Source organism: Ambystoma mexicanum, chromosome 5p, assembly GCF_040938575.1.
Source record: "Ambystoma mexicanum isolate Mex_15411 chromosome 5p, UKY_AmexF1_1, whole genome shotgun sequence".
Classification (NCBI taxonomy): domain Eukaryota; kingdom Metazoa; phylum Chordata; class Amphibia; order Caudata; family Ambystomatidae; genus Ambystoma; species Ambystoma mexicanum.
In genome coordinates, this window is record NC_090930.1 from 1047714123 (window position 1) to 1047736669 (window position 22547).

General features: G+C 45.9%; 1 protein-coding gene across 3 annotated transcripts in view; it reads right to left on the bottom strand.

Annotated features, from left to right (window-relative positions):
* LOC138481404 (leukocyte elastase inhibitor-like) overlaps positions 1-22547 on the bottom strand; it is a 459314-nt gene that overhangs the window by 308492 nt on the left and 128275 nt on the right. For 2 of the 3 annotated variants that reach the window (XM_069613538.1, XM_069613539.1), the window contains exon 1: positions 9957-10091. The gene's annotated coding sequence lies outside the window, so the exon portion shown is untranslated. Of the gene's footprint in view, positions 1-9956; positions 10124-22547 lie in introns of those variants that run through there. The other variant, XM_069613540.1, reaches the window with a different exon arrangement.

Consider the following 22547-nt stretch of genomic DNA (forward strand, 5'->3'; position numbering starts at 1 on the left):
CTTTTTATTTTGCAGGTACAAGTTCGGAGCGGCTGCAGGGTGCCGGAATACCCACTGGGTTAGATGTGGAAAGGAGTAATGGCACGTGAGTATTAAAGTTCCCCAATGTCTTTAAACGCACCTTGTTTTGTCTTTCAGATGCGGGATGCAGCGCCGAAGGCCTCCGGAGCGTGCGAAGAGTTGGTAAGCTTTTGTCTTTCAGATGCCGGAATGCAGTGTGAAGACCTCCGGAGCGCACGAAGAGTAGGTAAGCCTTTGTCTTTCAGATGCCGGAATGCAGCGCGAGGCGTTGGTGACAGCTGATGGACCAGGTAAGTGAAGAGCTGTCACTGAAGACCGTAATGCTAACCTGTTCTTTCTTGTCTTTATAGGTGTTGCTGAAGACTGGATTCAGGATGGGAAGCCTTTTTCCTTAGGCCCAGGATCAGATACAGAAGACACGATGAGCGTTCTGCTGCAGAGGATGCAGAATAACGCAAAGCAAGATTCATCCATCGGGTGTGGTTTAAATAGCCTCCTGTAGTGCTTAGGTGTCTCCTTCCACAGCCACGCCTAGGTAAGAAAAGAGTTTCTGCTTTCCAGAAGAGTTCCAGTGTTCTGAATCTCGGGAGTGGCTCCTGCCCCACCAAACAGGAAAAGTAGTTCCAAACAGAAGAGGATCAGAGGCTCAACTGGCAGGCAAGTAAGCAGCATGGTCTGCTGCAGGTAAGTCCACCCAAGCATTATGAGCCCGGCGCTTCCAGCACTGGGACTGGGCATATTTATGAGCCTGGTGCCACTGGCGCCAGGACTGGGTCCAAAAGGTCCCAATTGGGACTGCTTGGCACTCGGAACCTGGGTTATGGATCTGCTTCCAAGGGAGTTGGGAAAACCCTGACCTTTTGAAAGCAGAGATCATGACAACAGCACACTTGGGTAATAACATGTGGTATAAGCACATGAAAAAGGTGGAAGAGAGAACGTCCAAAGAGAGTTGCTATGTTTGTGCTCTCATACCTTATGCCATGGGGACTTCTAAGGTATTCATAGCTATAGAAATAGGAGTCCAGAAAGCTCATTGCCTGATGCACCTTGCACTCTACCAGACGAGAGGTCAGTTCCAGGGTCGAATAGCATCCTTGGTATGGGTGACTGAGAAGACATCTCCAAGAGAAGATGACTGTGTGCAAGACATAACGACAAGAGAGAAATCAGAGACAAGGAATCAAGTAATAAAATATGAACAGCCTGGAATAAAGAAAGCTGGAATCAGAAGAGAAGAAAGCAAAATGCTCAATTGTCAAGGAAAGAACCCTGAAGAGATACAAAGATGCCAGGAAAGAGGTCAGCTGCAAATCAAGGGAACAGTGCTGACTCCGGAAGGATGGGCAGAAGGCACATTGTGTGCATGGCACCAGCACTAAACGGACAACCTGAAGCAATTGTGTGGCATGCAGAGAATAAATGGCTGAATGAACATTGTGAAGTTGCTGACGTGGATCGATGATAAAGGAGGAGCTTTGCAGATAGTACTTCTAGCAAGTGCATCCTTGTGTTTCAGAAACAATGGCACAGGAAAGATTGGGATGAATCAGCAGTGTGGCCGAATGTTTGATGTACCAGGCATGAAGGATGGAACAGTAGTGTTAATGGATCACTACTGGGCCTGTGGATCCAGAGCTATATGAAGTTGCCCAAAGATTGGGGAGGGCTGTGTTCCATAGTACTTATTCATGTTCCATTATTAGTGATTCCAAAGAGTGACCTGAACATTGAAGAGTTTCCAAAAGCAGATGCTCATATGAGGAAGAAAAGATCATTTGGATTTCTCAATGGGAAAAAAAGAGAGAATTATTTCTCAGCTAAATCGATAGAAGCCTTTGATTCTATTCCGTATGAACACCGGTTGTTCAGCCAGACTGCTGTGGTATTCACGAATTTCTTTATGTCAGGGATCCAGACGATGGCAAATGCTAAATGGTTACAGATTACCAAATGGGAGCTCCTGCAGACAATCAATACTACTATAAAGGGATTCAACGCTATCAAGGAAGAATTGATAGCCATAAGACTGATGACTCTCCAGAATAGGTATTTCCTGGACATGATTACAGCAATGGATGGAGGAGTTTGTGCCAAAATTGGGACTCATGTTGCACATTCATACCGTTTCACAATGACGAGAATGAGACCTTGACAGAGGCCATAATGTTGCTAATGAACTTGTACACCAAGATGGAAGATGAAGTAGAAGATATTGCAGATGACAGCTGGTTTGCATCGATCTTCTCACAGGTTCCACAATGGATGGCGAATATCTTCAAGGTTCTTGGAGCACTATTGGTGATGATCATGTTTGGATTCTGTGTGGTCAGGATAATAATCACACAATGTAAGAAGCAAAGAAAACATTAGGAATGAAGTTCATGATTGATGTTGAGTCTGGGTTTGGACCCAAAGAGCTGACAGATGAAGAAATAAGAAAATATATAGCAGCAAGCATTCTAGCGCCTGAGGGAACGAAGTTCCTGTATCACAGGAACCACAAAAAGTATGTGGGATGATGTATTTACTGCAGCCCCAGTGTACAATGTAGTCATTTGACCTAGAGTGGTGATGACCATGTAAAATCAGCAGGATCTCTAAAAGGAGAAATGAAGGTATGGAATCCAAAGAAGCACTTTTTCAGACAAGGATGTCTAGATGCGAAGATTGATGGGAGAGTGGTTGATGCATCAACCAGAGGGGGAGAGTAGAGGAGGAGCCAAATGCCTCTACCAGAAGTACCGCCCCTATTTTGCCCATATATTGGAAGCCGGAAATTACGACATGCACAACGCCGATAATGATACCTATACCGCGAAAGATCTTCGAAACAAGGTATCCATTGAGAAAGCCCTATAAGATGTAGCCGCGTAGAGATGATGGTCTCCTGAGAGAAAGCCCTGAAGAAGTGTGAAACAGTGAACAAAAGAGGCTGGTGACATTACAAGGGATGAGAGTGATGCACTGAGAAGGATGATCAGAGAAGAGAATGCATAGACCTTATGGAATCTGATGACGAAATAAGGAATGGAGTAACCTTTCCTGTGCAAAATGAAGATTGCACCGTGTGAAGAATACTGAAGAAAATATAAGTCGCTTTATAACTGTACAGATGCTGCAAAGCAAGTAGACTAAGTAATCATGAAGGCTGGCTAGAGGTAGTGAATAGACTGCAGGCAGTGCCACCAAAAAAAATATATATAATCTGGATATTCAAAGTCGCAACTTTAGTAAGCCAGGACCCGTGAAAGAGAAGGGCTGAAATTATGGCGCAGCAGAGAAAAACAGTTGAAAATCAAGGAAGGATCGAGAAGGCTGTCTGGCCCAGGGTCAAGGGTTGGGGCAGCCAAAAACTGGTTATCTATTCTAGGAGATACAAAGAACGTGAGAAGCAAGTCGAGCTCCTGTTAAGGTGCGACGGAAATACTTGGAGTGCCAAGTTGTATTCATTAATATAATTAAATGCGAAGAAGGAGCTCAAACATGATCTCCTGTCACATGGGGTAGATGGAAGTAGAACATGGGCAAGCAGCACTGAGACTTGAAGATAAGAACATGCTCACACTCCCTTCTATTCTCAGGGACAGTGATACTTTGCAAAGCCAAGTTCAAAGGCAATTCAAATGGCAGACGCATGAGTGATGATGGATGATCGGCTAATTGGGTGGGGAGGCATGGTCAAGTCCACCCACAGGCACCTGTGGTACCAGCTTGCGTGCTGCTAGCAAGTCGAATATTCCAGAAGCGTACAAGCATGCAAACCAATTATAGAGGGCCATGTATTGAAGAGCCCTATAATTTAAGAGCCAATTTTGTGTCGTGTATCTAACAAATGTTGAGGATGACTTGCACAAGGGGTGGGCATAAGTTGTCCACCTGGCTATAGAGACCCAATCACAATCCAATCCCCTACAGAAAGTATACTTAGATGTTCCCTGTAGAGCAACCACAATCTTAAATAGGTTTTCTTAGTTTGCCACATAGTATGACATCACGTATGTTGGATTTTTACTATATAAATGTTATTTTTTTATGTGATGCATCGAAATTATGCTGTGAGAGGTTCATTGATGTCCTTTGTACTCCCTGTTTTAGATAATTGAGATTAAAACAGATTACATTTGCCAACTTCCTGAGGAAGTCTTGTTATTGGTCTAAGAGTTATGTGCATCCCCATTCATGTACCGATGCGCTACCTCATTTAAAAGGGCCTAATGATTCAAAAGACATAGCACAAACACAAAAAGGCCAGGTGTGCCTAGGGCTGGCATTGGAAGGTGCAGTGCATGCATAACTCCCACAGCCAGATTTCAGGTCAGGTTTCCCTGCATTTCCTCTTCACTGGCTGTGCAACCATAATTGGAAGATGTATTAAGAGGATTTGCCAAGGATCTCATTACAGACTGGGCTTCAATCTTTGAACCTGGTATTTTTGCTGATAGAGACGCAGGGAATGTGGAACATGAGAGAGGGGGGATAGGGGGAGTGCTCTGGGTGGAGGACTATGATACTCCCCTCCCGTGGGCACAGTCTAGATGTGCTTTGATTAAAAAGAGAGTGTACAGGGGCTTCAGGAGATGTCCATACAGAGTAGTTCTGCACAGGCGATAAAGATAGGGTTTAAGGATCAGTGAAGTGGGTACACAGAGGGCATCAGGTGGTGCTAAAGGTTTGGAGGAAGAGGTAAAAGGTATCTGCTTGCTTGGCGAGTGGGTACAGGAAGTCATAGAGGGAGTGCCCTGTAATATATGCCAGGTTGATAGCAATTGCAGCCATGCATTGCCAGATGAAGGGCTCTATGAAGGGGAGGTCCCTGAAAGTCCCCAGATCTGTCCTAGTATGCCCATTGTAATGATACCCTCTTCGATTGGACCAGTAAATTGTGGCCCGGTCACAGATAGAAGCCTAGCATGTCCTTTGTTCTCTTCTCTGCTTTCGGTCAGATGTTACCTCGGGGAGGCAGAGGCCCTGGAAAATGTACATCTGACACAGAACCCCAAGGTGACTGCAGTCCTGGTGTTATGTTGGGTTTGTGCATATGGCAGATCACTGGGGTTCTGAGCAGCTGGTTAACACAGTTGCCTCCAAAGGCAGCAAGGAGTGCCCCTTTTGAGCAAGTCGGGAGGGGAAGGTACCCCAGAAGGGTCTCTCCAATGAGACAAACCTAATCAGGAACACCCAGGGCTTGTACCCCTACTGAGAGGACTCGGAGGGGGATACTGGGTGGGTTGGCTTGCTGTCACGTCACATGAACTCTTCAACCAAGTGCTGTCCAAGTTAGAGCAGGTAACATTAATAATATATAAAACTATCAAACCAATTCCACAACTCATTAATATGCATTCAGAGCAAACAATGATGCAAAGGATCTGGGAGCCCCTCTATGGAGAACAAACACAGCCAAATAACCAGTTCTCCGAGTATGTTTCCACTCTGGAGGGTCTACAACCACGTTTAAGCTCACTGTACCTTTCACAGAGGAGAAAAATCCACTCAGACCCATCTATCAAAAACAGGGATTTAACAGCATTCTGCTCTTGACATGCTTACTGTTACTATTTGTTATGCATTGTCTGTCTGTGCTCTGAGGCCTGCGGGTGAGTTAGCGCTTTACAAGAACTAAATAGAATAGAATAGAATAGAATTTGCATATCAGTCTGGTCCTACCCACGTGGGCAGTCCAGCACTGAAAAGCTAGGCAATTCTCCTCTGAACAAGAGTACTTTAAGGGTGCAGAAGTAAGACACTGACACAGAGGGATCATGGTATAGGCTACAAACCTTTATTCAAAGGTGCAAAAGGAAAAGAAAACCCTAGCGCGCCCTAACTCTAAAGAGGGGTTTCCCTGTCAAAACGGAAATACCTAGTGTCAGAATGTCCAAAGTAAAAGTCCCACTCCCCAGTGTCAAAATCCTAGCTCTCTTCCTTACACACTAAACTAACTAACTCAGAGCTGATGTCTTCTTGATCCAGAGGGGTGACTCACTTCTCATTGACAAAAGGCAGTTTGTGTCTTGATCAGATCCTCTTTATATAACTACAGCCACTCCTTGACTGTCGAAGAAATGTCTTTCTTTCCTCAGCCTTCCTCAGGTTTACAAATCAGTTCTCTGGGTTCCAAGACCCTGGTTGGTAGCTTTAGCTTACCCTCGCCAGCTATTGCGCAGAAGAGGAACAGCCGGATAATCTTTCCAATCTGTCATAGGTCCTCGACCCTCGGGTGCAGACCTGGTTCCCTCTCACCAAGTGTTGCACTGCAAAAACGTTGCCTGGGTGCTCTCTCCAAGCTGTAGACTTGGTTCAGTCTCCTACCAAGCCTTAGTACAAGTCCATGTGCAATTTGGGTGTGAGTCCCAGACTCACCTTTCTGGCTTTATTCTCCCTTCCTGTAGACTTGGTTCACCCTCCTGCCAAGCATTAGTGCAAGTCCATGTATGATTTGAGTGTGAGTCCTAGACTCGGCTTTCTGTCTTTTGGAACAACCTCCTTGAGGTTTATGAGCCCTTGTGGCTTCCTGCGTACCTTGTATTATGGTTTACATGAGTGCTGGCTCTCTCGAGGCAGCTGGGCTCACTCGCTGTACTCCGGTAACTTTTCGGAGCTTCGTTCCTCCTGCAGTAGCTCCTCAGGTTTCTTCTGCTTGGAGATGGTGTGCTGATGTGCTTTCGTAATCCCCCGGTCTCTGGGTCACCTGGAGTCTCGGTCTGCTTCTGGGCCACCCGGTACTTCCATCCTGGACCTGCCTGGGACTCTCTCTCCTTCTGCACGGCACCCCAGTCAGCACCCGTCTGCTCAGCGGACTTGTCTTTCCTTTCACGATTCCTCCTGGGAGGGGCTTGACAAATTGTCAAGTCCTTCTTTGGTTTTTATCTTACTTCTGCCAATCACTGTTTGTGAAGCACTAGACTGGTTAAAGTGGTCACTATGCGTACTTGGTATTGCTCTGTATTCCCCCCTGGTCTCAGTACTAGGTGAGTATTGAGATGGCAACTCATTAGTACTCCTTCTCATCTCAGTACTCTCTATTGAAGTTGCCTTTGGAAAGTAGATAGGGTGTGAGGGTAAGTGTGAAGAGGAATGATGGGAGGAAAGAAAGGTGGGGTCATTCTGAAAAGGAGCACCAGGGTCATATCTAAATCTTCCTGCCTCTACTCTTCTACCTATACAACTTATCCAGAACAGGACTGCGAGACGTGTCCTTGGCCTCAAGCCCAGGATTCGTATCTCTCCAGCTCTGAAATCTCTTCATTGTCCACAAGGCTTTCTGGGGCCTGTAACTGCTTTACTTCCAATTTTCTCTTCCAAAACATCTTCCTTCTCGAGCTCTCCGCTCATCCATCTCCAACTCTCTGAGGGTCAGACGCTTCTCCAAGCAGAGAGCTCAGGAGATATATCTCCTCGTTTGGGGATGCCCTCTGCAACAGCCTGCCTGCCTCTCTCAAACTTGAGCAGAACCACCTCTGGTTCCGGAAGCAACTCAAGACCTTGCTTTTCACTTCCACTTTCTCTCTTCCTCTCCCTGCTGATGCACCTGATTGCTCCGCACACTGGTCAACCTCTGAACTCGGGCCCAGGCTCCTGCATGTCCAGTTGCCCTTGAACTACCTCTGGGCTCCCCAGCACTTGGGAGTCTGTATCTGCGGACCTACTCTCCCTTCTCTCTGCACTTATGAGCCACCCACTGGCTGCACTTGTGAGTTAACTACACTTCCCCTTTCCCCTCCCCTCTGGCACTTAACCCCTACCCTCTTAACCGCCCATGCATGATCTGAATGACACAAGGCCTAGTGAGATTCTTATTTTGTCCTCCCTTTGTTTCCTCCTCCATGTCTTGTCGCGCCAAGAAACACTTGAGTGCAGGTGCGTTATAAACGCCACATCATATCATATCATGTGCTGGGTAGGAATACCACGTTCTCTCGGTGTGGTCGTCACTAGTGCCAAAGGCGGTTTCCTGTCCCATGCGATCTAACCTCTGAGTACCACGCCCAGGGGGACGTCGGATAGTGCCCTCACCACCCTGGTCTCACAGAAAGGGGCTCCCCCTATCGAAGCTGTTACGATACCCTGGGATGCGTCACAGTACCAATAGCAACCCCAGATACAAGTGTCAGTAGAGGGGCTCCCACACCCATACTTTGTTTGTAAAACGTGTGGTTTCACCCTAAGTAACCCAGGGTAATCCAGATGTGGACTCCTCGCACACTGTGCTTTAGAGAGGCTCAGCTTCACCTCACTGAGGCCCAACAAGTCTGAAACACGTGTCTTTGGTTGCAGATGGTACTCTTGTTCAGAGGAGAATTGCCTAGCATTTCGGTGCTGGACTGCCCTTGTGGGTGCGACCAAACTGATACGCAAATGAATATTTCTCCTCTATGAAGGGTCCAGTGAGCTATGACGTGGATGCAGACACTCCTGAGTGGAAGATATTCTATAGAACTGGGTATTTGGCTCATGTTCGGACCCCGTAGAGGGGCTCCCACCCCCAAGCTTAGCTTAAACGATGTAAACAAGTGTTTAAATCATTGTTTGCTCTTATTGCATATTGACGAACTGTGGGGTGGGTTTGATTGTCTCTGGGGAGCATCTAGTGCTGGATAGATATTGGCCCTGGTTCCCATATGGAATTTCACTAAATGGACAGGTGGGGGTTGCCCATTTCCTTTGCAGGCAAAATATATAGAGCATTAAAAAACGAATTAACCGTAGCCTGAGTGCCTTTCAAATTAAATTTGTGAAACGGGAACATTGTCGAACAAACATAGATAAGAAAGGACATGTTCAGCACCTCGAACGACCTTAAACACTGGCGTTCAGAAAGCAAGACCCTTCCATGTTTCTGTGTTGCAATAGCATTGATTATTATTCTGTATGATTTACCAGTGCAGTGAAGCCTCCCCCTCCGCTTGAGAAGTGGCGCTCAACTAAACTTTCAGTTTAAATGTTTGCTATCGGCAAACACTCACGCTTGTGTGGTTCTTAACCCTCGCACCCAGTACTCTTCGGATTTCCACAGGAGGATGCAGGCTTCGACTGTAAACGAAGCTGGAATTTAAACGCATACTTCATTTCCAAACGAGCCAAAAATCGCACTATGCTGCAACAAGTCCAGCAAGAACGAAAACGCTTACAGACAAAACAACAACCGGCTGACTGGGAATTCGCTGAGTGCACGCTACATTATTTCAACGGTCTATTTTTTTCACAGCAGAACAACCTTGGTATGGACTACATTTAGAGAGATTATTTAAGCCCCAAAAGTGCGTCATACCACTCAACGCACACGCTTTGGCGGGTGTCACCTGTGGGCCGACGTCACATGTAGCCAGCTCTCTCAACTGCGTAGACCTTTTTACACGCCCATATAAATCAATGGGCTTTTAACCACCAAAAACAAAATCTGGTGTTTTCACGGACCCAAGTGCCACAAAGGGCTGAGAGCTACTCTGTCTGCAATAGCATGGCATTGCTTTGTAGAAATACTGGGTGTTCGACGTTCACGTACCCTGACAGGGGCCACACTCATTGCCTAAACATACACATCGCTCGATTATCAAATGCTTGCATCGAGACTTCATTAAAGTGATATGCGAATATTCTTTCCCGCGTCTTCAAGATGTGCATAGGGCAACACGACGCTTCACGCGAAGCGTCCCGCACCTATCTTTACATCCCATGATTCCCCTCTTACTTTTTTGACAGTTACCTGACAGACCGGCGTCAGCCACATATGACGCAGGCGGAAAGTGGAGGTCACCTAACAAACGCCAGCGCCATCTGTGACAGGTTTCAATCGCAGAATCTCACCTCTCCTCTGCTTATACATTGATTTCTCTGCTATTTATCGTCAGCTAAAGACCTACATTCTCCCTAGTTTCTAAGCAAAGCACATGTACCTTAGCACTTGACACTAATGAGAAGAGTTTCCTTACCGCGTATTCCTTTCGGCACTGGAGTCAGACTTCTATCTGCCGCCGGGCTTGCCGTCTCTTGCAGGGAGTGCTGCTTATAAATACCTCTCGTTGCTTACACCCACTGTCTTCCAATTTCTCTTTGTTAGTGATGACTCTTGGTGTTTTTCTTTTTTCTTGGATGTGTGCTATAAAACAACATTTTCACAACCACAATTAATTGCTGAGGAATGTTGGGTGGAGGACTTGGTAGTCATTCATCATACCAACCTGTGCCTGTTCGTGCAGGAACACAAATTACGCAGTCTTGTTCTACAGACAAAAAGTAGGACTGCATCCCATTGCCTTTGGCACTGTTAGTGGTTGGAACCAGAATATGGCATTAGCTCCTTCCATTGACACATTTACTCCACACTACAGAAGATGGAAATCAGTGACCTTGCTTCCTTCAAAGCACTTTGCAATGGTTTTAGTGACATGTTCATTCTCAACCAGGCATCCATTTCAATGTAAATGTCATTCATATGTTCGCCTTTGTCGCTTTTGTGTGCGTATTGACAACAGTAGGGCTCTTCCGGTCTTGCCCCACACTGAGCCCCCTTCCCACACCTGAGAGATCTGAAGGATGCATGAGCAGAAGGCGTGGCAGATGGAGCAAGAGGTCAGGGGAGAAAGGTGTACTGCAAGCGAGGTATACGGGACGGCACGCAACCTCCAAAATGTCCCAACGCTTCAGTAGGGATAAGGATTAGCTTGTGTGCTTGGCTGGGTTTATCTCTTTGGTAAGACACTGCTGGGGTGCCTTCTGAGAGCAGTCTCTATGAACCAGCTAACCACAACGGAGTTCATCTGCCTAACCCATGAACTTGCCTTACCACCGTAGTCGGGTTAAGGACCTGGGCCAGATCACCACGTTCTGGGGCTTCAAGTAGAATTCATCCCATGCTAGCTAAATATGCCGGCTAACAGCCTGTCCACATTTCCTTCTAATGAGGGTCGTGCAGCAGACATTTACAGACATGAATGAATGGTGACCACCATTCAAGTTTCCTTGCTAGACACCAGGAGTAGTATCAGTGGGGCAAAGTGGCTCCGATGCACCACAACGCATGCCGTCCTACTGTGTATCCACGAGCAAACCATAGGAGGATGGCCTAAGGAATGGCCAAAAAGAACCTGAAACACAAACTGAGGTCATACTCTATTATTGTGTGGATTAATATTTAAGTTTAAAAAAATTGTTTTCATTTATTATAATACAGACGAATATTTACATGTTTTATAATGCATGTTTTATGTAAATTTAGATAATGACCACTTTCAGAATACGCAATATTTCAGTATGTGCATTATCGTTTACCTTGACATTAAAAATGCCCATTTTGTTTCTATTACAGTGTGGTGCCTTAAAATGTATCACTGATTGTGCAGTGAAATGTGCGAGCAGAACATGCAAATGGTGTTTGAATTCTTCCGCTGCAGAACTACACTATGATAAATGGCCCTATTTGAAAGCCGCAACGGGAACCACTTGAAAGTCAGAACTCCTCGTTCCAGCATTCTTAGCGGTAGAAGTACAAGAGAAGAGCCTAGAGAGACTCAGAAGATTTGGCGTATGACGGTGCACCCAAACCTGCAGCACTGTGAAGAAAAGCTGCTACGCATCACATCCCAGCAGACGGATGCGGGTGTCTGTGCATATGCAGAAAGCTTTAATTTGTTGCACAGAGACATTATGCTTGGCTATAACAAGACTGCAGAGTGGAGCCCCACCTAGATCAGAAATCCAAGGAACAGAGGAAGCCCTCACATGAACTGGGACGTTAAATGTCAAGATCAGCGCTGCGGGCCGCCATTAACAAACTAAGTCAGTCTGACAGACCGGCGTCAGCCACATATGCCAAAGGCGCAGGGCTTGATACCCCTTTTATGCTTTTCCCCACCTGTCAAACACTTCCCAGGGAAAGGAAAGCCAGTGGTTGGCCAAGGCAACCAAGTGAGGAAGAGACCAATGGGGAGGGAAGGGGAGGATAAAAAGAGCCACAGGAAGCAGAAAGGTTTCACTTCCTGGGGAAAGGAAAGCTAGAGGTTGCCCCAGGCAACCAAGTGAGGAAGAGACCAATGGGGAGGGAAGGGGAGGATAAAAAGAGCCACAGGAAGCAGAAAGGTTTTGGTAATTTGGCTGAAGTCAGTGGAGGTGGACCAAGAGATCAGGATTATGCAGAGAAGCATGGAGAGGTATTGATTGCTGAGAAAAGTGGTACTTGGGTATACGTGTGTGCGCAAGATGTGCGGATGAGACTGGGAAAGGGAGAGCAAATAGTGGCTGAAAGAGTGACTGAGGTTGTGAAGGGAGAGTTACTGTGGAGGAGTGTGTGCGTAAGGTGTAGTATCGTAGTCGAGTGGAGAAGGGAGAGTAATAGTGGATTGGAGCTGGGAGAGTGGTAGCATCAAGGGGAAGAATTAACAGAGAGAAAGAGAGTGAGAACATCACAGGGACAAAAGACAGTAGTGAGAGAGGGAGAGACGGAGGAGAAAGGAAGTGTGGTGAACCAGAAGAAAACTTGACGATTTGAGGTCGTTTTAAAGGGTTTTTATTAAAACTAAAAAAACAAAAACGCTTTGTATCACTATCACTATGAGGGAAGTTCGCTACCTAACAAAGCAAAAAATATGAGAGTATTAAAAAGTCCAAAATTAAAGTTCTTGGTCCGAATCCTCTCCAACTAACTGGCCCTATCACTTTAGAAAATCAAACTAACTAAAACGGGAAAGGGAAGGATTTGTATAATAGACCGCATCTGCATGGCCCACATGGTATTTGATGTGTTGTTGGGTTTCATAGTTCCTTTTAGCAAAGCAAATTGTCTCTTGTAGTGAACATTTCCATTCTTTCAAGATTGCCTGTAAAACGAACCAAACACTTCCTCCTTCGAAGCGTTGGGTTTCCTCCAAAGTCCTGTGATTCTCCTATAGATTATTTAAATTCACCAGGTGTTTTCACATAGGGAGGTTGTCTACCCTCTACTGTCAGAGTTGTATATCTTCTTTTGCTGTCTCAGCCTCAATTCAAAGTGTTTATACCTCTTTCTCAATCCCCCATTCATGGGTGATTTGCACACTCAGATTTCTCAGACTGCCGTACCCTGCATAGCTTTTCCAGCAGTTATATAAAATATTCATACTTTTCTCATTCCCCCTTTCATAGGATGTTTGCACACTCGGTTTTCTAAGGTTCCCGTAACCTTGATTTCTTTCCCAGCTGCTATTCACAATGTTCATATCTTTATCGATCCCCTCTCATAGGGTATTTGCACACTCAAGTTTATCAGGCTCCCATAACCTTGATAGTTTTCCCAGCTGTTATTGCCAATGTTTGTATCTTTACCTTGTGATGGTATGTTCTCTGTCAGTTTTCTCCGTGATGTTACTTTCTTGGTTCGATATTCAAAATTGTCTTTTATAGCTACATAGTCTTTTTGGGGCACCGGGGGTCACCTATGCATTTAGGCCAACTCACCGGATTACCCATGCCCTTCCATAGGAATTTGTGGATTCCTGATAGGAGGCAAGAAGGCCCCTGTGGCCTCTTGGTTTCTTTTACCTGTTACCTTGTTTTTCCAAAATCCTGGGAAGCCCGGACTCTGTCCCTTACCCTGATTGGCTGTTGGGTGGATAACACATATATGGTTTTGTGAGGAAGTCCTGGCCAGATGGGCTGGAGCCTTCCCATTGACTGTATGTTGTGGGTACACCCTTGGGGTGGGACCTGGGTGAATGGAGCATGTGATCAATATGCATTCCATGTTATGGGTCTCTGGTTTCTTTGTGTGTGACACAATGAATGAGACAACCCTGCCTGAAACTGACATGAATGAGGTGTGGTGTGCTGAAAGGCTGGGTGGTTGCCCCGATCCACATTCCTTGTTATGGGTGTCTGGGTAGAAGTGAATGGCCTGAATGCATTGTGAGCCTGAATGGCCGCCTGCCGGCTCAAATGCCCTTCTGACTGATTGGCTGACTGAGCTTGGCTCAGCAGTGTGAATGAAGGACAGATGTGTATATCTGGGGACCTCTCACTTCCCAGTTTGTTCAGAAGCTGAAGTTGGAACTTGAAGCTGCTAATCCTTTAAGACCAGCTGGAAGAAGAAGGTTTGCTGCTGCTTTCTGTTGAAAAAATCTAAAAGCTGCCGAGTCTGTCAAGGACTGATCCAAGAGAGGACCTGGCTAGGAGACCTCTCCCCGAGCTATGAGGGAACATTGTGCAAAAGCTGATCTTCATCGAGGCACCCTGAAAGCCAGTCCCGAAAGGCTGTAGACCAGAGACGGGGCCCACCGAGAAATCTTGAAGTAAAGCACCAGCACATCAAGGCCGTCGACGTCCATCATTGTCGACCACAGTTCAGAGGATTTGCATAACCGCTGGAAGCCAGTCGAGTTGTGTTGCCTAGAAGCGGGGACAGCTTGATGCCGTGCTGCTCGACGACCGGAGTCGCAATGCCCTTCCTTTGCCTAAGAACATTTAAATGAAGGACTCCCTTGCCATCACCATTGACCACTTTGTCCCGCCAGAGAAAGTCGAGGTCGTCGACGACCAAGGAAAGTCCGCCATTGGGTTTCCCGCCATCTGACATCCACAAAGACACTGACGAGTGATGATCTGAAATCCAGACATGGTCGAGTCCCGATTGTTGATGCCGACACCCAACGCCCACTGCCGGGCCTACGTTCTTCATCGAGTCTTCCTTGCGACATCAAACTCTTTACATCGAGGTGCACCACATACCTCGTCTTCGCAGGACGTCCACGATCGATCATCGACGAGCACCGCAAAGATCAAAACTTCTGTCTCGATGACAGTGTTCATATTTCGTCAAGGAATCTTGATGCCCTGTGGCTCCTGATTTAAATGGAGTCCACTCACGAGGGATCTGTCGACAAACCGTCGAAGAAGCTCTCCTAACTCAGGTGCATTGGGTTAGTTGAACATTTTGACCAGGAATCAAGACTGCTTAAACGTTGATGGGCTGGGTTTGTCAATATTCTTTATTACAGGTCGCCCCGGTGGGGGGATCGTCACACAGAACTGTGTCTTGGAAGTTGGACCAAGTATTCTGCCATTGTTTAAACTAACTTGTCTTCCTTCCTATGTCTTATGCTGATACACATTACTATTTGATTTAGCAGTTGATGTATTTTAAAGGAGTCAATAGCTAAGTGTGTACATAGACATGGTATAGATTTGACATATTAGAATTGCCAGAGTACAAAGTGTGTTATTAATTGATGTATATATCTTGAACCTTATTTTTATATAAAGAACTGTGTTAGCACATAACATAGTGTGTGGACATTCCTTTGTGGGGGTTTCGGGACCACACTGTACTTAAGAACCAGCCTGCATCACCTCCTGAGAGCTTAAGCCGTGGTTGCTCGTCCATTGCTACCCTATATAGAACCTTGGCTGGGGTGCTCTATGCTTCTACTCTGCCATATAAAGGGCAGGAGTACAGATACCCCCCTCCAGTCTTTACAATCCTCCTCCTGATACCACCCCCAGGGTTAGGATCAGGTAGCAGCTGCCTTTCCCTAGCCACATGGGAGCAGATCCTAGGCTGGGGGCCAAGGATGACTCCACAGGATTCATCACACTACTCTGCTGGTACATGGACAGACTTTTCAGGTGTTTCCACTACTGACCAGGCCAATGGATTAGGGTGTGATTCTCTTTGGGGTACTGCATCATTGAAGACTCTCAGTGAGGGAAGAAATGGACAGCCGCTATTTGGCTTGATTCATTGCTTCTTTGGATTAAGGTGTCAAGCTAGCTTCACTTCACTTGAAAGGCCAAGTAGAAGCCTAAGGTTCTTTTTACTACTTGGTTCATGGTAGGATGATGCAGTACCTTACTGGTCACTGCAAAGTAGTGGTAAAAACTAACATAATTGCCCTAGTACCAGTAGCTCTTTAACTTCCTACGGTGATCAACCATTGATCCATTGCCAGAGGGCATTCTACACACAGTAGAGCAGCTATCGGAGATGCTCATTTATCTAGAGCCAATGATCTCATGGGCATTGGTAGTGGTTTTTGTTTTCCAAACCCAGACTCACTAAAAAAGACCTTTTTAATCCTTGTATCCTGTCTCACCAACAGGGTTAAAGACCTGATATGTTTGCTGGAGGTTCCCACCAACCAGTGTGCGATGAACTTTCCCAAATGTTCTTTCTCCTATTTGGCAGTCTCAGTTATCTTGTAATCCAATCAAAATATGTAAACAAGGCTTGCATATCCTATCTGAGAACAAATCATTGCAAGACAGCGAGGATGAATAGGGTGCTGTCTCAGAGTTAGCCACAACCACTTTAAGTAACTTGAGCTTCCAGATACCAGCTCCTTTTGAATATTTTCCAGGTCTATTTTTCTGAGGCTTGATGGATTTGGTGAATCAGTATATGTGCCCATGGCCTCTATGGATAAAGTTGTAATCTTTGATGGACCCTTTGGCTTCTTTTTGGCTGTCATCATGTAGAGGTGGCATGAGTGCCCCTTTAATTTTAACAAGCTTGGATTGGTTTTTCTCTAGGATGCCCTCCGTGATAAAGCATCTCCTGGAGTCGGCTTACGAGTTAGCATTGAAGGCTTAATTCTGCAAAGGTATTTTGCTGGTCAGTGCTGGAGAATCCTTCTCATCTCAGGGGCCTTCCGGATATGATGGCCGGGAGTCAGCTTTTTCTGGTAAATTACTCTTGCTGATGCCACTGTGGTGGGTATTTCTTCCCTCACGTGATGTTTTGAGGATCCAGTGAAGGTTGATGGATCCTTTCTTTCAGGATAAAGTAGCACACCTATTTACCCTATGGTTAGAAGCCAGGCCCCAGGCTATGGGAAAGACAACTCAAGGGAATACTTGGAATCGTGCCTGGACCGTTACCTTTCTGCCTGTTTGGAGACAACGGTTCAGTGATCCAGCATGCTAGGATTTGCCTACAAAATGTATGGGTGGGCCTTTACTCAGCAACATCATCCTCTACAACAACTACTTCAGATACAATGGACAATACTATCTACAAATATCTGGCACATCCATGGCTCTTCAGTAGCCCCTTCTTATGCCAATTGTTATATGTACAAATTTGAAAGCACCCATGCACTGGTGAATCTACAATTGAAGGAGAAAATAAAGTGCTGGCTGAGGTACATAGACGTTATTTTTGGAATCTGGATAGGCACAGAAGATGAACTGACACAATTTTGGCATTTCCTCAACGGATGCAATGAGAGGATAGGTTTCACTATAGAAATGGGCAAACCCTCTGTGAATTTCCTTGATGTTACCATAGAAAGAAAGGACACATGATTTAACACCAAAATCTATAGAAAACCAACGGATGTGAACAGCTGTTTGCAACATAATAGTTTCCACCCCAAACACCTAAAGGTAAATCTGCCGTATAGTCCTCTACTCAGACTCAAAAGAATCACATTGGATGGAGATAAATTGCAAGACAAGTATGACAAAATGAAAACAAGGTTCCTGGAGAGAGGGTTTCCCATGGAAACTATCAATAAAGCCATTGTAAGAAACAATGCGTAAGAGCATGGTGATCTATTGGGAAGCAATACCAAGAAGGAAGAAAAAAACCTGATACATACATTAAAATAATCCAGTCAAAGCTTTCAAGTGAAAAGGATTATCCACAAAAATTGGGATGTTATCAGATCTGATAGCACACTCAATCAGCTCTTCCCAGATCCGCCAATGATGGCATACAAAAGAGGGAGAAACCTCAGGGATAAACTCATCAAGGCAGAAAGAACTAAACAACCCAGCCAGAGCACATTTAGTAAACAAAGATTCGGCACATTCGCTTGTCTAAACTGCCAACATTGCACCAGCATAATCAAAGGAGACCACATTAGACACCCGAACACCAGTAAAACAATAATGCTTAAAAAAGACGCCACCTGTGACACGAAAAATATGATTTACGCACTCCGCTGTCCTTGCGGAAAATATTCCGTGGCTAAAACTGCGAGAAAATCAAATAACCAGTCTTTAGGCATTTCAGAGACAACAAACACAATATCTCACAGATGAGCATGGCCATTCAGGCAGTAGATATTGAAAAACAAATGCTGTCTTCTACCTCTCATCAAACAGAATACGTTTGTCCAAAACTTTTACTTCACATGAACATTGACCGTAAAACCTGTTATATACACCAGCAGCGATCTAAGTTGTCCACCAACCACAATGTAAGTACATCCACCTTTCCACTACTTACAGGACGTGGTCCTTATATATATGTGCTTTTAAGCATTGGTCAACGTCTCGTATCTATGTTATAAATCTTTTTAACAAAATGCGTATCTAAAGATGGTTTTTGAAATATCCTACAGATTAGAATATTTTCTACATTGGAATCCATGACGTCTCCCGCGCATGTGCAAAGTGACGTCATGTGACTGCCGATCACACATACACACACGGTTTTTAGATCTATCTATGATACGAGTTTGTTTACAAGTTCCTTGTATCTAAGCTCGATACTTGTCCCAAAAAATCTCCTTCTGACCTCTTGAAGACTTAAACCACAGATTAGAATATCGTCTAGATTGGATTCCATGACATCACACGCGCATGCGCGAAGTGACATCATGCGACCGCCGATCACACATACGCGTTTTTTAGATCTAACTATGATAGGAGTTTGTTTACAAGTTCCGTGTATCTATGCTGGATGCTTGTCCCATAAAAACCTCTTTTTGACTTCTTGAAATCTTCAACCATTCAATGTTTTCAGTATGCAGTCTCCATGATCTTCTATATGACATCACTCGTGCATGCGCGTAGTGACGTCATTAACTGCCCGCAGATATAAACACAGGCGCATCTGCAAAATGGCAGATGCAGCTCCACCGGCTCCAGCACCCGGACGGAGTTCGTTCTTTGCCAACAAGGCTAAATATTAAAACACCACGTTTTTGGTAAGCCTTTCCTCTCTTCAACTTTATTATTTGTCTATACATTTGATACTTTTTCTAACTGTCGGTATCTGCCCACAGGCAATCTTTTGCCACATTCTGGAAGAAAAGGAATTCCGCCTTGAAGGAATCTTCCCACAGGCAATTTTTTGCCACATTCCGAACGAAAAGGAATCCCGCCTTGAAGGAAACACACCATCCATAGAAGTACTGTGTATGCACGTATAGGTACGACTCTTGTCACATTATATTATTAACATACAGATATGCACCAGAAGGGTAGACTTACAACACATTGCTCTACTATTTTTAGAGGAAGCAGATTCTCTTCTACACATACTGGCAACTATGGGTGTTCCCCACAGATTGCCATGGTTACAACTAGAACGCTCATCCTAAGAAGTGACCACTATAGAGACGAAGTTCCCACAGAGTGATAGGTAAGATAGACATCTTTCCACTATATCAATGGTCTTGTAGGGTCCTATTTTATTTATATCTGTTGGAGAGGTTCAGAACATGTTATGCCTCAAGGTGCACAGCTTGACTTTTCAGACTTGGTTTTTTCAACATAGGTCCAACGGACATAGGGCTGGTAGGGCCTACCAATCCTTATTTATTTACTGTACTTTGAACAATATTCTTTTACCACTGCCCAATTATTATTCTATTACTAAGATGACTGATGGATTTTCTCTGAGGTCTAACAAAGGCGATCCTACCATGTTATGGAGGAAACATATCACATGTAAGACTATCTCTACCTTTACTATTGCCTATTGCCATTCAAACTACTATGCTGAAATATGGATTTACTCTGAGGTCAAACATAGGAGACCCCAAGATTTGATGAAGGAAACATATTTTAGGTTATAGTATCTCTCTGAACTGTTGTTTAGACAATTGGATTGGTCATAATACTTGAACCCAAAGGTGATCATTTATCCAAATATGGGCTTGAAGTTTTTTTCACATGCACTAATTTGTGTATTGAGCACAAACAGATGTTTTGTATTATTCTTTATAAATTAGGAAACATGTACTAAAACCTCTCTTAAAAATGCTTTTTGTTTGTAGAAATTGGTTCAAATGAATTGTTGCCCTTGATGAAGAGTGAATACTACTCGAAACGCGTTGGGCCACTTGCAAATAAAAGAAAACATTTGTCTTACTACACCTCGATTGTCAAATTGTATAAATCCTTCTTGTTGAAATCCATTGCATGTTTCACATGTTGTATGACAAAACATATGAACTACTATTCGAAATACCCCTGAAATATACTACAGCCTATTCTGTCTCTCTCTTACAAGGGAACAGATACTAGACTGTGGGCCTCATTACGACCCTGGCGCTAAGTGAAAAACGATGGCGGTAAATGGTTCCCGCCATCGTTTTCCGCCAGGTCCGATCATGACCCGTGACCGTTAACTACGATGCCATTAGCGGCATCGTAGTTAACGCTGGCGCTAACTGCGCCAAGGGTGCGCGCACGCGACCGGCCACACCGTACTTAACGCCATGGCGGAAAGGTACGCAAATGCCGACCCAAGCGGACATGCACCTAACGCCATCACCCAGCCCGTTAAGTACCTTACCGCCATGGTGCAAATAACGCCATCGCGAACCAACCGTAAAGGGCCATGTTAAGTGAATGCAGCTGCCACAGGTGCACAGAAACAGCACAGGTGAAGGCAATACAGACTCAGGGAAGCACAAAAAGAGCACACCCCACCCCTTCCCACACCCAGTCACACTCCACAATGATGCCAATACGACTAGCAATGTTGGGGCTGGAGGACCTGATAGCAATGCATGTGCTACAACAGCAACAACAACAACAGGCAGCACAGAGGAGACGCAGGAGGAGAAGGAGGGCAAGGCAGGCCCAGCAAGCCCCACCAGCACAGCCAGTGCCACCACGCAGGCAGCCCCCAATCCCACGCATCAGAGCCAATCCATTCAACCTCACTGCTGAGCAGATCCACACCCTGTACCGTTTGGACCGGGACACCATCACCGCCATCGTAGACATGACACACAACGACATCGTCAGCATGATAGAAAGTCCAACCGCCATCCCCCCCCTACTGAAGGTAGTGTCTGTACTCCACTTCCTGGCCACAGGCACCTACCAGCCCACAGTGGGGCACCTGCATGGCATTTCACAACCATTATTCTCACGAACACTCATCCAAGTGCTCGATGCCCTCCTCAAGCACACAGACGACCACATCTCATTACCACGGACTGCCCAGGAGATTGCAAACACCAAAGTGGGTTTCCATGCACTAGCCGGCATACCCGGTTGCATTGGTGCCATCGACTGCACCCATGTGGAATTGGTGGTTCCACGTGCCATGGAGGTACCGTACCGCAACCGGAAACAGTTCCACTCAATCAACGTGCAAATGGTCTGTGGCTCCAACAAGATCATCACACATTGTTGTGCCCGATTCCCCGGATCAACCCATGATTCAATGGTCCTGAGGAACTCCACAATACCACGCTACATGGAGCGACATGCAGGCCCAAGATCCTGGCTACTCGGTGAGTCCAATGTCATGGAAGTGGGCAGGTGAATGACGTACCGATGCATACTCCACCTGGCAGAAAGGGGGGGGGGATGATGCATACTCCACCTGGCTGTGAGTAACACAGAGAACGGAGACAGCGGATGGGCACTCACAATGCACACAACCCCTCTGCATACATTGGGTGATGGCATGCAAAACAGGCCATGGGAGCCATGAGCATATACTGGTTGCATTGTGTGAATCAATCAGTGCATGTAGAAGTGAGCCAAAGTAACAGTTGGATGCGAGCCATGGCGGAACATCATGTTCCTGATCAGACGTCATGACTGACACATACATTCTCGCCTACATACAGGTGATGCAGGCTATCCCCTGAAGAGGTGGCTCCTTACACCAGTCCGGAACCCGCAGAACCAGCACGAGGAGGACTTCAACCGTGCACATACACGTACTCGTGTGGTCATAGAGCAGACATTCGGACTATTGAAGGCACGGTTCCGAAGCCTCAGCAGGCCTGGTGGCGCACTCCTGTATGGCCATGAGAATGTGGCAAAGATCGTCATGGCATGTGTCATGCTACACAATATGTGCGTCAGACGGAATGTGCCCCTGCCCCCTGACGCAGAACTGCAACCACCTGACGATGAGGATGAGGAGGGTGCAGATGGGGCGGCACCCCATGGAGGAGGCGATGCACAGGAGGGGCGTGCAATGCGCCAAAGTATCATCGACCACTGCTTCTAGCACACACGGCTGGTGTTTATCACATGGAGACTGCACTTGGGGCACTGTGTGTCTCTGGGACATGCACACTGTGGACTGTACACCAATAAAGCACACATACGCAATGAAAATGTCCACACATTACTTTTTTTGAAAGAATAAAGTGTATTGAAACTATGAAATGTCGTGTCACACCCCCTCCCACCTCCCCCCTGCACACCCCAACACACCCCCTCCCACCTCCCCCCTGCACACCCCAACACACCCCCTCCCACCTCCCCCCTGCACACCCCAACACACCCCCTCCCACCTCCCCCCTGCACACCCCAACACACCCCCTCCCACCTCCCCCCTGCACACCCCA